Source organism: Amia ocellicauda, chromosome 10 (assembly GCF_036373705.1).
Source record: "Amia ocellicauda isolate fAmiCal2 chromosome 10, fAmiCal2.hap1, whole genome shotgun sequence".
Taxonomy (NCBI): Eukaryota; Metazoa; Chordata; class Actinopteri; order Amiiformes; family Amiidae; genus Amia; species Amia ocellicauda.
In genome coordinates, this window is record NC_089859.1 from 42869056 (window position 1) to 42881215 (window position 12160).

General features: G+C 46.6%; 3 non-coding genes and 14 pseudogenes across 3 annotated transcripts; all 17 read left to right on the forward strand.

The window, feature by feature from the left end:
- The first annotated feature begins 5834 nt into the window (after positions 1-5834).
- LOC136762160 (uncharacterized) lies at positions 5835-5953 on the forward strand (annotated as a pseudogene).
- A 218-nt stretch (positions 5954-6171) lies between these two features.
- LOC136760726 (uncharacterized) lies at positions 6172-6289 on the forward strand (annotated as a pseudogene).
- A 216-nt stretch (positions 6290-6505) lies between these two features.
- Positions 6506-6624, forward strand: LOC136761546 (uncharacterized; annotated as a pseudogene).
- Positions 6625-6839: 215 nt separating this feature from the next.
- On the forward strand, positions 6840-6958 carry LOC136761128 (5S ribosomal RNA). The gene has a single exon (XR_010820324.1). It is a non-coding gene; the product is annotated as a 5S ribosomal RNA (ribosomal RNA).
- A 215-nt stretch (positions 6959-7173) lies between these two features.
- Positions 7174-7292, forward strand: LOC136762217 (uncharacterized; annotated as a pseudogene).
- A 221-nt stretch (positions 7293-7513) lies between these two features.
- Positions 7514-7632, forward strand: LOC136762599 (5S ribosomal RNA). Its single transcript, XR_010820793.1, has one exon. It is a non-coding gene; the product is annotated as a 5S ribosomal RNA (ribosomal RNA).
- A 211-nt stretch (positions 7633-7843) lies between these two features.
- Positions 7844-7962, forward strand: LOC136761619 (uncharacterized; annotated as a pseudogene).
- Positions 7963-8186: 224 nt separating this feature from the next.
- On the forward strand, positions 8187-8305 carry LOC136761028 (uncharacterized; annotated as a pseudogene).
- Positions 8306-8515: 210 nt separating this feature from the next.
- Positions 8516-8634, forward strand: LOC136761594 (uncharacterized; annotated as a pseudogene).
- Positions 8635-8848: 214 nt separating this feature from the next.
- Positions 8849-8967, forward strand: LOC136761996 (uncharacterized; annotated as a pseudogene).
- A 209-nt stretch (positions 8968-9176) lies between these two features.
- LOC136761015 (uncharacterized) lies at positions 9177-9295 on the forward strand (annotated as a pseudogene).
- A 541-nt stretch (positions 9296-9836) lies between these two features.
- On the forward strand, positions 9837-9955 carry LOC136761165 (uncharacterized; annotated as a pseudogene).
- A 221-nt stretch (positions 9956-10176) lies between these two features.
- LOC136761474 (uncharacterized) lies at positions 10177-10295 on the forward strand (annotated as a pseudogene).
- A 210-nt stretch (positions 10296-10505) lies between these two features.
- On the forward strand, positions 10506-10624 carry LOC136762629 (5S ribosomal RNA). Its single transcript, XR_010820823.1, has one exon. It is a non-coding gene; the product is annotated as a 5S ribosomal RNA (ribosomal RNA).
- A 210-nt stretch (positions 10625-10834) lies between these two features.
- Positions 10835-10953, forward strand: LOC136762035 (uncharacterized; annotated as a pseudogene).
- Positions 10954-11500: 547 nt separating this feature from the next.
- On the forward strand, positions 11501-11619 carry LOC136761927 (uncharacterized; annotated as a pseudogene).
- A 222-nt stretch (positions 11620-11841) lies between these two features.
- On the forward strand, positions 11842-11960 carry LOC136761997 (uncharacterized; annotated as a pseudogene).
- Positions 11961-12160: the final 200 nt, after the last annotated feature.

Below are 12160 nucleotides of genomic sequence, written 5' to 3' on the forward strand. Positions count from 1 at the left end.
TTTCAGAATACATTGATTTAATGATGTCATAAACTTTACCCCCTACACCACTCTGTACAAGTTTATAAAATAATCCCTTGTGCCAGATTGAGTCAAATGCCTTTCTAAAGTCTACAAAACAGGCAAATATTTTTCCTTTATTGTTTTGGGTATATTTATTTATGAGGGTGTGTAGAGTGTAAATATGATCGGTTGTGCTGTGTTTTGGTAGGAAGCCAATCTGACTCTTATTCAGGACACTGTGCTTGGTAAGGAAGGCCAGTATCTGGGCGTTGATGATACTGCAGAACACCTTCCCCAGGTTACTGCTCACACAGCTGCCCCAGTAGTTATTGGGGTCTAATTTGTCTCCACTTTTAAAAATCGGGGTGATCAATCCTTGATTCCCGACCTCAGGGAAACACCCGGCTCTCAGCACCAGGTTAAAGAGTTTGAGCAGAGCCTCCTGCAGCTGCGGGCTGCTGTGCTTCAGCATCTCAGGGCTGATGCTGTCGGGGCCGCTGGCTTTCCTGGGTTTGAGGATTTTGAGTTGATGTTTTAGTTCCTGTATTGTAAATGGGTTATCTAAGGGATTTTGGTTATTCTTAATGATTTCTTCCAATTTATTTAGGTTTTTTAATATTTTAACCTGTTCTGGCTTTGGATTGTTTTCAACATTTTGGTAAAGTTTTTCAAAGTGTGTTTTCCAGATTTCTCCATTTTGAATTGGTATTTCATTTTTTGTTTTTGGGGTATTTATTCTGCCCATATAGTGGTCTTTTTTCTTACTGAGGAGTTGCTTGTAGTGCCGCAGGGCCTGGCAGTAGCTGAGGCGAGCCTCCTGGTTGTCGGGCTCTCTGTGTTTAGTGTTGGAGAGATGTCTCAGGTGTTTCCTAGAAGTTTCACACTCCTGGTCACACCACTGTTCTTTTTTTCTTTTAGACGATTTCATATTTTGGTTTTTAATTGTTTTAATGTTTGATTTTAAAGCCAGTCTCTCAAATATTTCATTCAGTGTTTTGGTGGCTGAGTTTATTCCGTTTTGGTTTATTTGCTAGTGTGAGGATTGATATCTGTCTAACATGTTTTCAATCTCATCACTATTCAGGGCTCTTGTGTAGTTCTCTGTGCTGGGCTCTGACCATCTCTAACTGGGTGGCAGGGAGACCAGTTTTGTGGGAAGTTTGGCTCTGACTTGTGGCTGCGCTGATCTTTTTAGGTAAAGTGTTATTTGGCTGTGGTCTGATAGTGGAGATTGTTGTCTGACTATAAACGCATTGTTGGCTTGTGGGTCCAGGTCAGTTATGGCGTAGTCCACCACACTGCTGCCCAGAGCCGAGCAGTATGTGAATCTCCCCAGAGAGTACCCCCTGGTCCTGCCATTGATGATATATAGACCCAGGCTTTTACATAGGCGCACTACCTGCTTCCTGCTCTTGTTTACCACGCTGTCGTGGCTGTGTCAGTGTGGAGGTGTGTGTGTGGCACAGCGGGGAGTCTCCGAACAGGTGTGTGTTCCCCTCTGTATTGATGTAGTCCATCTCTCTGCCAGTCCTGGCATTGAGATCGCCACACAGCAGTACAGAGCCCAGGGTCTGGAAGTGGCAGATTTCGTTTTGAAGCTCATGAAAGCCTTCCTCATTATAGTAGGGGGAGTCTGCGGGTGGCATATAAATTGCACATAGGTATATATCTGTGTTATTTTGTAGGGTGTCTTTTCTGATTTTCATCCACAGGTGTGTGTCTCCTCTCTGTACTGGGCATAGGGCTGCTCGGAGCTCCTCCCTGTACCACACGATAATCCCCCACGAGGCCCTGCCACACCTGACTTTGGGTTTTTTATAGGAGGGCACAATCAGCTCCCTGTATCCATTGTATCCATCCAGTGTATAGACATATCTGCACAGCACCAAGTCTCTACAAGAATGAAAACATCTGAACTATTTACAGTGTTGATCAGTTCAGGGCCTGTGCTCTTCATTCCAAAAGTTGAGGAGCGTAAACCCTGCATATTCCAACTGCTTATTTTAAAGGACATGTTAATATATTTTATTATACTTGTCTCTTCTACATAAGAAAGTTTAATTTGTGGTCTACAACTGATATTATATTACTATTAATAATTATATATGGATATACATAATAATCACTCAAAGATTTTATGTTTGCATCAAAATATCAGAATAATTAAATCACATTTTTTCTTACTCTCCATCTCCACAACCATATATATGTGTGTTGAGGCTCAGTTAACTCAGCAGTGTGGAACAGATGACACTGAGGAGTTGCCTTATCTGGGCTAGCTGGGCAGCATCGGGCCTCCAGGCTCTGGAAGCCGCTGCTGCGTGGCTGTGTGGCTGTGCTGGTCCCCGGCTGTCCGCTCAGCTGTGCTGGACGGGCCCTCTGGGGATGGGGGGGTGGGGAATGGGGCCGCGGGGTCTCAGGGGCTGGGGCTGGGGTGGAGCCGGTGGCTGGGGATGTGGCCGGGGGCTGGGGGGTTTGCTCCTGGTCTCGAGGTGGGGGTGTGTGGGGTTTCGGCCCAGGATTGTGTCCTTGAGGACCTTTGAGATGATCCTCACACCCATCTTGTTGAGGTGGACGTGGTCATACAGGTGATGTGGCTGGATGTCTCAGTGGTGTGCCAGGTGGACGTTGGGGAGGAGGGCACATCTTCGGGACACTTCTGCGTTGATGGCCTGGATGATGTGCAGAGGCACGTCTGTGCGGGGCAGCAGTGTGGAGATGGAAATTTTGGCAGTTGGGAATTCCTCTGTGGCTTTCGTTGCTACCTGTCTCAGGGCTGAGGCCACATCGCCCCTGCGGGCACTCAGGTCGTTAGTGCCGGTGTGGATGAGGATGTGTTTGACTTGGCAAAGCCTCCTCTTGGAGAGCAGCTCCAGGGCTCTCTGTGCTGTGGAGCACCAAAGCTTTTTCACTTTTCGCCCAGGGAAGAGGCGCCTCTCAACCAGGAACTTCCCATTGGATTCGCTCAGAATGACCACCTCTGCGTTGACCTGCCACTCCGGGTTTGCGTCGGGAGTGGTGGGGGCAGCGGGTGTGTTTTGGGGGAGTGGCGTTTCAGGGGGTTGTGTATTAGTGGCAGGTCTGGTGATAGTGGGTGTGTCAGGAGTGGTGGGGAGTGTGGGTGGATCAGTGGGTGCGTCAGGGGTTGGAGGTGTTGTGGGGTCAGTGCAGTGCAGTCTCTGTGCTCCAGTGATGTGTAGCTCCTCTCTTAGCTCCTCCAGCTGGCTCTGCAGGCTCCTCAGCTAGCTGTGCTGGGGTGTCCAGGTCAGCTCCTCCCTCGCTCTGCGCAGCTCCGTCCTCAGGGTTTGGCTCTGCTCCTCCAGGTCTCTCACTGCCGCTCTCAGCTCATGGATCTCAGCCTTGTGCTGCATCTTTAGTCTGTGCATCTCATCCCGGAGCTGATCACACAAGGAGGTCTGGGCCAGGGTGCTCAAGGTCTGCTCCCTGAACTCCGCAAACTCCAGCTCCAGCACTGATAGGCATTCCTTTAGTGTTTTAATGTTGCTGGAGAGTTTTGGGGAGACAGGGGGGCAGTCTGTGGGAGATGGGGCACTGTCTGGCTCCGTGTGGCTGGGGGCAGACTGCAGGGTGGCCGGCTCTGGCTCTTGTTTCTCTACCTCAGTCTGCTGCTTTGAGGTGTGGAAGCCGAGAGCTAATTGGTCCAGGCTGCTCTCGCTGCCCTGCACCATGATGGTCCCGTTGTGGTATACATTAAAAGTGAGCATCACACTGTCTGTGTCTTTCTCTACCAGCACTGAGATCTGCCTGCCTCTGCTAATGCCCCTCTTGTTGTTATTGGGGTATGTCTGGCACAGGGTTTTGTGAAAGGCGGTGTAGAACAGTAGATTGTTCTTGACCCTGTTTTCTCCTTTACCGGTGTAGTCTAGGATGAGGGTCTCAGGAGATGCTCTCATCACAGCTTGTTTGTAGTCCTTCTTAGCCTGTGCAGAGCGAATGTCTTCAGGGTATCGGATTTCAAAAGGCAGCTCTGCAGTCAGACTGCTGTTCGATAGATTTCTATCAGTCTCGGTGGCAGTTGGGCTCTCTCCTACTGTCACTCTATTCAAATCGGAGCTCTGCATTTTCATTGGCTGAGTCAACTACTGAGAATGCTTATTTATTTTATTAATACATATTTTTTTGTTTAATTATTTGTCTCTTACCTCCAATTCTTGTCTTCAGCTTTTCTTTTCTGACTTTTCTTCCTGAACTGTCTCTCTGCTTTCTTCTTTTTGTGTTTCTCTTAAAATTATTATTTTTTGAATACTTTTTCTTCTGAATTTCTATTCCATGTCTTCTGTGTATGTTTATAGTGCTATATATTCATTTGTAAATCACAAATTAAATCCGCTTATGTATAAAAACAAATGTTTTTTAGGAGCTCATATTCCTCTCTCTCTCTCTCTCTCTCTCTCTCTCTCTCTCTCTCTCTCTCTCTCAATTCATTTCATTTGTATTGTCAAAGCAATTGGACATACATACACATACATACATATACACGCACCTAAAGGATTATTAGGAACACCTGTTCAATTTCTCATTAATGCAATTATCTAATCAACCAATCACATGGCAGTTGCTTCAATGCATTTAGGGGTGTGGTCCTGGTCAAGACAATCTCCTGAACTCCAAACTGAATGTCTGAATGGGAATGAAAGGTGATTTAAGCAATTTTGAGCGTGGCATGGTTGTTGGTGCCAGACGGGCCGGTCTGAGTATTTCACAATCTGCTCAGTTACTGGGATTTTCACGCACAACCATTTCTAGGGTTTACAAAGAATGGTGTGAAAAGGGAAAAACATCCAGTATGCGGCAGTCCTGTGGGCGAAAATGCCTTGTTGATGCTAGAGGTCAGAGGAGAATGGACCGACTGATTCAAGCTGATAGAAGAGCAACTTTGACTGAAATAACCACTCGTTACAAACGAGGTATGCAGCAAAGCATTTGTGAAGCCACAACACGTACAACCTTGAGGCGGATGGGCTACAACAGCAGAAGACCCCACCGGGTACCACTCATCTCCACTACAAATAGGAAAAAGAGGTGAGACATTCAGATGGTAGAGTCAGAATTTGGCGTAAACAGAATGAGAACATGGATCCATCATGTCTTGTTACCACTGTGCAGGCTGGTGGTGGTGGTGTAATGGTGTGGGGGATGTCTTCTTGGCACACTTTAGGCCCCTTAGTACCAATTGGGCATCGTTTAAATGCTACGGCCTACCTGAGCATTGTTTCTGACCATGTCCATCCCTTTTTGACCACCATGTACCCATCCTCTGATGGCTACTTCCAGCAGGATAATGCACCATGTCACAAAGGTCGAATCATTTCAAATTGGTTTCATGAACATGACAATGAGTTGACTGTACTAAACTGGCCCCCACAGTCACCAGATCTCAACCCAATAGAGCATCTTTGGGATGTGGTGGAACGGGAGCTTCGTGCCCTGGATGTGCATCCCACAAATCTCCATCAACTGCAAGATGCTATCCTATCAATATGGGCCAACATTTCTAAAGAATGCTTTCAGCACCTTGTTGAAGCAATGCCACGTAGAATTAAAGCAGTTCTGAAGGCGAAAGGGGGTCAAACACAGTATTAGTATGGTGTTCCTAATAATCCTTTAGGTGAGTTCATCGTAGCTCTTAATACTCTCTTTCTGTCTGGAGGAGATATAATTGAAGTATTGTACACGTACCCGGCTACTTTCAACACCCATTGCTGCACTGATATTTTTCCCTCCATTTTTCTTTATCCATTTTTTTTTTTGCTGGAAGTTCCGTCAATACCCGTCAGCCTTTAAGAGACATCATGCAGCCAGGCCTCTTGGCTTGCGGCCACACCGTCCTGAACGCGCCCAATCTCATCAGATCTCAGAAGCTAAACGGGGCAAGGGCTCGTCAGTACTTGGATGGGTGACCTCCTGGAGATATCAGGTGCTGCAAGTTATTTCGTCTCCTGGGTAACTTTATCGTAGCTCTTAATACTCTCTTTCTGTCTGGAGGAGATATTATTGAAGAATTCTACACGTACCCGGCTACTTTCAACACCCTTTGCTGCACTGATATTTTTCCCTCCATTTTCCATTTTTTTTTTTTTTTTTTTTGCTGGAAGTATTGTCAATACCCACCAGCCTTTAAGAGACATCATGCAGCCAGGCCTCTTGGCTTGCGGCCACACCGTCCTGAACGCGCCCGATCTCATCAGATCTCGGAAGCTAACGGGGCAGGGCCTGGTCAGTACTTGGATGGGTGACCTCCTGGAGATACCAGGTGCTGCAAGCTTTTTACGTCTCCTGGGTAACTTCATCATAGCTCTTAATACTCTCTTTCAGTCTGTAGGAGATATTATTGAAGAATTGTACACGTACCCGGCTACTTTCATAACCCTTTGCTGCACTGATATTTTTCCCTCCATTTTTCTTTTTTCTTTTTTTTTTTGCTGGAAGTTCCGTCAATACCCGCCAGCCTTTAAGAGACATCATGCAGCCAGGCATCTCGGCTTGCGGCCACACCATCCTGAACGCGCCCGATCTCGTCAGATCTCGGAAGCTAAACGTGGCAGGACCTGGTCAGTACATGAATGTGAGACCTCCTGGAAATACCTGGTGCTGCAAGCTTTTACGTCTCCTGGGTAACTTTATCGTAGCTCTTAATACTCTCTATCTGTCTGGAGGAGATATAATTGAAGTATTGTACACGTACCCAGCTACTGTCAACACCATTTGCTGCACTGATATTTTTCCATCCATTTTTCTTTTTTTTTTTTTTTTTTGCTGTAAGTTCCGTCAATACCCGCCAGCCTTTAAGAGACATCATGCAGCCAGGCATCTCGGCTTGCGGCCACACCATCCTGAACGCGCCCGATCTCGTCAGATCTCGGAAGCTAAACGGGGCAGGGCCTGGTCAGTACTTGGATGGGAGACCTCCTGGAAATACCTGGTGCTGCAAGCTTTTACGTCTCCTGGGTAACTTTATCGTAGCTCTTAATACTCTCTATCTGTCTGGAGGAGATATAATTGAAGAATTGTACACGTACCCGGCTACCTTCAACACGCTTTGCTGCACTGATATTTTTCCCTCCATTTTTCTTTTTTCTATTGTTTCTTGCTGGAAGTTCCATCAATACCCTCCAGCCTTTAAGAGACATCATGCAGCCAGGCCTCTTGGCTTGAGGCCACACCGTCCTGAAGACGCAAGATCTCGTCAGATCTCGGAAGAAAAACTGGGCAGGGTCTGGTCAGTAATTGGATGGGTGACCTCCTGGAAATACCAGGTGCTGAAAGCTTTTTACATCTCCTGGGTAACTTCAGCGTAGCTCTTAATACTCTCATTCAGTCTGGAGGAGATATAATTGAAGAATTGTACATGTACCCGGCTACTTTCAACACCCTGTTCTGCACTGATATTTTTCCCTCCATTTTTCTATTTATTTATTTTTTATTTTTTGCTGGAAGTTCCGTCAATACCCGCCAGCCTTTAAGAGACATCATGCAGCCCGGCCTCTTGGCTTGCGGCCACACCGTCCTGAACGCGCCCGATCTCGTCAGATCTCGGAAGCTAAACGGGGCAGGGCCTCGTCAGTACTTGGATGGGAGACCTCCTGGAAATACCTGGTGCTGCAAGCTTTTTACGTCTCCTGGGTAACTTCATCGTAGCTCTTAATACTCTCTTTCTGTCTCCAGGAGATATAATTGAAGAATTGTACACGTACCCGGCTACTTTCAACACCCTTTGCTGCACTGGTATATTTCCCTCTATTTTTCTTTTTTTTTTTTTGCTGGCAGTTCCGTCAATACCCGCCAGCCTTTAAGAGACATCATGCAGCCAGGCATCTCGGCTTGCAGCCACACCATCCTGAACGCGCCCGATCTCGTCAGATCTCGGAAGCTAAACGGGGCAGGACCTGGTCAGTACATGAATGTGAGACCTCCTGGAAATACCTAGTGCTGCAAGCTTTTACGTCTCCTGGGTAACTTTATCGTAGCTCTTAATACTCTCTCTCTGTCTGGAGGAGATATAATTGAAGTATTGTACACGTATCCAGCTACTGTCAACACCCTTTGCTGCACTGATATTTTTCCATCCATTTTTCTTTTTTCTTTTTTTATTTTATTTTTTTGCTGGAAGTTCCGTCAATACCCGCCAACCTTTAAGAGACATCATGCAGCCAGGGCTCTTGGCTTGTGGACACACCGTCCTGAATGCGCCCGATCTCGTCAGATCTCGGAAGCTAAACGGTGCAGGGCCTGGTCAGTACTTGGATGGGAGACCTCCTAGAAATACCAGGTGCTGCAAGCCTTTTACGTCTCCTGGGTAACTTCATCGTAGCTCTTAATTCTCTCTTTCTGTCTCCAGGAGATATAATTGAAGAATTGTACACGTACCCGTCTACTTTCAACACCCTTTGCTGCACTGGTATATTTCCCTCTATTTTTCTTTTTTTTTTTTGCTGGCAGTTCCGTCAATACCCGCCAGCCTTTAAGAGACATCATGCAGCCAGACATCTCGGCTTGCGGCCACACCGTCCTGAACGCGCCCGATCTTGTCAGATCTCGGAAGCTAAACGGGGCAGGACCTGGTCAGTACTTAAATGTGAGACCTCCTGGAAATACCAGGTGCTGCCAGCTTTTTACGTCTCCTGGGGAACTTCATCGTAGCTCTTAATACTCTCTTTCTGTCTGGAGAAGATATAATTGAAGAATTGTACACGTACCCGGCTACTGTCAACACCCTTTGCTGCACTGATATTTTTCCATCCATTTTTTTTTTTTTTTTTTTTTTGCTTGAAGTTCTGTCAATACCCGCCAACCTTTAAGAGACATCATGCAGCCAGGCGTCTCGGCTTGTGGCCACACTGTCCTGAATGCGCCCGATCTCGTCAGATCTTGGAAGCTAAACGGGGCAGGACCTGGTCGGTACATGAATGTGAGACCTCCTGGAAATACCTGGTGCTGCAAGCTTTTACGTCTCCTGGGTAACTTCATCGTAGCTCTTAATACTCTCTTTCTGTCTCCAGGAGATATAATTGAAGAATTGTACACGTACTAGGCTACTTTCGACACCCTTTGCTGCACTGGTATATTTCCCTCTATTTTTCTTTTTTTTTTTTGCTGGCAGTTCCGTCAATACCCGCCAGCCTTTAAGAGACATCATGCAGCCAGGCATCTCGGCTTGCGGCCACACCATCCCGAACGCGCCCGATCTCGTCAGATCTCGGAAGCTAAACGGGGCAGGACCTGGTCAGTACATGAATGTGAGACCTCCTGGAAATACCTGGTGCTGCAAGCTTTTACGTCTCCTGGGTAACTTTATCGCAGCTCTTAATACTCTCTATCTGTCTGGAGGAGATATAATTGAAGTATTGTACACGTACCCAGCTACTGTCAACATCCTTTGCTGCACTGATATTTTTCCATCCATTTTTCTTTTTTTTTTTTTTTGCTGGAAGTTCCGTCAAAACCCGCCAGCCTTTAAGAGACATCATGCAACCAGGCCTCTCAGTTTGCGGACACACAGTCCTGAACACGCCCGATCTCGGAAGATCTCGGAAACTAAATGGGGCAGGACCTGGTCAGTACTTGGATGGGAGATCTTCTGGAAATACCAGGTGCTGCCAGCTTTTTACGTCTCCTGGGGAACTTCATCGTAGCTCTTAATACTCTCTTTCTGTCTGGAGAATATATAATTGAAGAATTGTACACGTACCCGGCTACTTTCAACACCCTTTGCTGCACTGATATTTTTCCCACTATTTTTCTTTTTTTTTTTTGCTGGCAGTTCCGTCGATACCCGCCAGCCTTTAAGAGACATCATGCAGCCAGGCATCTTGGCTTGTGGCCACACCGTACTGAATGTGCCCGATCTCGTCAGATCTCGGAAGCTAAACAGGGCAGGGCCTGGTCAGTACTTGGATGGGAGACCTGCTGGAAATACCTAGTGCTGCAAGCTTTTTACGTCTGCTGGGTAAGTTTATCGTAGCTCTTAATACTCTCTTTCTGTCTGGAGGAGATATAATTGAAGTATTGTACACGTACCCGGCTACTTTCAACAGCCTTTGCTGCACTGATATTTTTCCCTCCATTTTTCTTTTTTTTTTTTTTTTTTTTTTTGCTGGAAGTTCCGTCAATACCCGCCAGCCTTTAAGAGACATCATGCAGCCAGGCCTCTTGGCTTGCGGACACATTGTCCTGAACGCGCCTGATCTCGTCAGATCTCGGAAGCTAAACGGGGCAGGGCCTGATCAGTACTTGGATGGGAGACCTCAAGGAAATACCTGGTGCTGCAAGCTTTTTACGTCTCCTGGGTAACTTCATCGTAGCTCTTAATACTCTCTATCTGTCTGGAGGTGTTATAATTGAGGAATTGTACACGTACCCGGCTACTTTCAACAGCCTTTGCTGCACTGGTATTTTTCCCTCTATTTTTCTTTTTTTTATTTGCTGGCAGTTCCGTCAATACCCGCCAGCCTTTAAGAGACATCATGCAGCCAGGCATCTCGGCTTGCGGCCACACCATCCTGAACGCGCCCGATCTCGTCAGATCTCGGAAGCTGAACGGGGCAGGGCCTGGTCAGTACTTGGATGGGAGACCTCCTAGAAATACCAGGTGCTGCAAGCTTTTTACGTCTCCTGGGTAACTTCATCGTAGCTCTTAATACTCTCTTTCTGTCTCCAGGAGATATAATTGAAGAATTGTACACGTACCCGGCTACTTTCAACAGCCTTTGCTGCACTGGTATTTTTCCCTCTATTTTTCTTTTTTTTATTTGCTGGCAGTTCCGTCAATACCCGCCAGCCTTTAAGAGACATCATGCAGCCAGACATCTCGGCTTGCGGCCACACCGTCCTGAACGCGCCCGATCTTGTCAGATCTCAGAAGCTAAACGGGGCAGGACCTGGTCAGTACTTAAATGTGAGACCTCCAGGAAATACCAGGTGCTGCCAGCTTTTTACGTCTCCTGGGGAACTTCATCGTAGCTCTTAATACTCTCTTTCTGTCTGGAGAAGATATAATTGAAGAATTGTACACGTACCCGGCTACTTTCAACACCCTTTGCTGCACTGATATTTTTCCCTCCATTTTTCTTTTTTTTTTTTTTTTTCTTGCTGGAAATTCCGTCAATACCCGCCAGCCTTTAAGAGACATCATGCAGCCAGACATCTCGGCTTGCGGCCACACCGTCCTGAACGCGCCCGATCTTGTCAGATCTCGGAATCTAAACGGGGCAGGACCTGGTCTGTACGTAAATGTGAGACCTCCAGGAAATACCAGGTGCTGCCAGCTTTTTACGTCTCCTGGGGAACTTCATCGTAGCTCTTAATACTCTCTTTCTGTCTGAAGAAGATATAATTGAAGAATTGTACACGTACCCGGCTACTTTCAACACCCTTTGCTGCACTGGTATTTTTCCCTATATTTTTCTTTTTTTTTTTTGCTGGCAGTTCCGTCAATACCCGCCAGCCTTTAAGAGACATCATGCAGCCAGGCCTCTCGGCTTGCGACCACACCATCCTGAACGCGCCCGATCTCGTCAGATCTCGGAAGCTAAACGGGGCAGGACCTGGTCAGTACATGAATGTGAGACCTCCTGGAAATACCTCGTGCTGCAAGCTTTTACGTCTCCTGGGTAACTTCATCGTAGCTCTTAATACTCTCTTTCTGTCTGGAGAAGATATAATTGAAGTATTGTACACGTATCCAGCTACTGTCAACACCCTTTGCTGCACTGATATTTTTCCATCCATTTTTCTTTTTTCTTTTTTATTTTTTTTTTTGCTGGAAGTTCTGTCAATACCCGCCAACCTTTAAGAGACATCATGCAGCCAGGTCTTTCGGCTTGTGGACACACCGTCCTGAATGCGCCCGATCTTGTCAGATCTCGGAAGCTAAACGGGGCAGGACCTGGTCAGTACTTAAATGTGAGACCTCCTGGAAATACCAGGTGCTGCCAGCTTTTTATGTCTCCTGGGGAACTTCATCGTAGCTCTTAATACTCTCTTTCTGTCTGGAGAAGATATAATTGAAGAATTGTACACGTACCCGGCTACTTTCAACACCCTTTCCTGCACTGATATTTTTCCCTCCATTTTTCTTTTTTTTTTTTTTTTTCTTGCTGGAAATTCCGTCAATACCCGCCAGCCTTTAAGAGACATC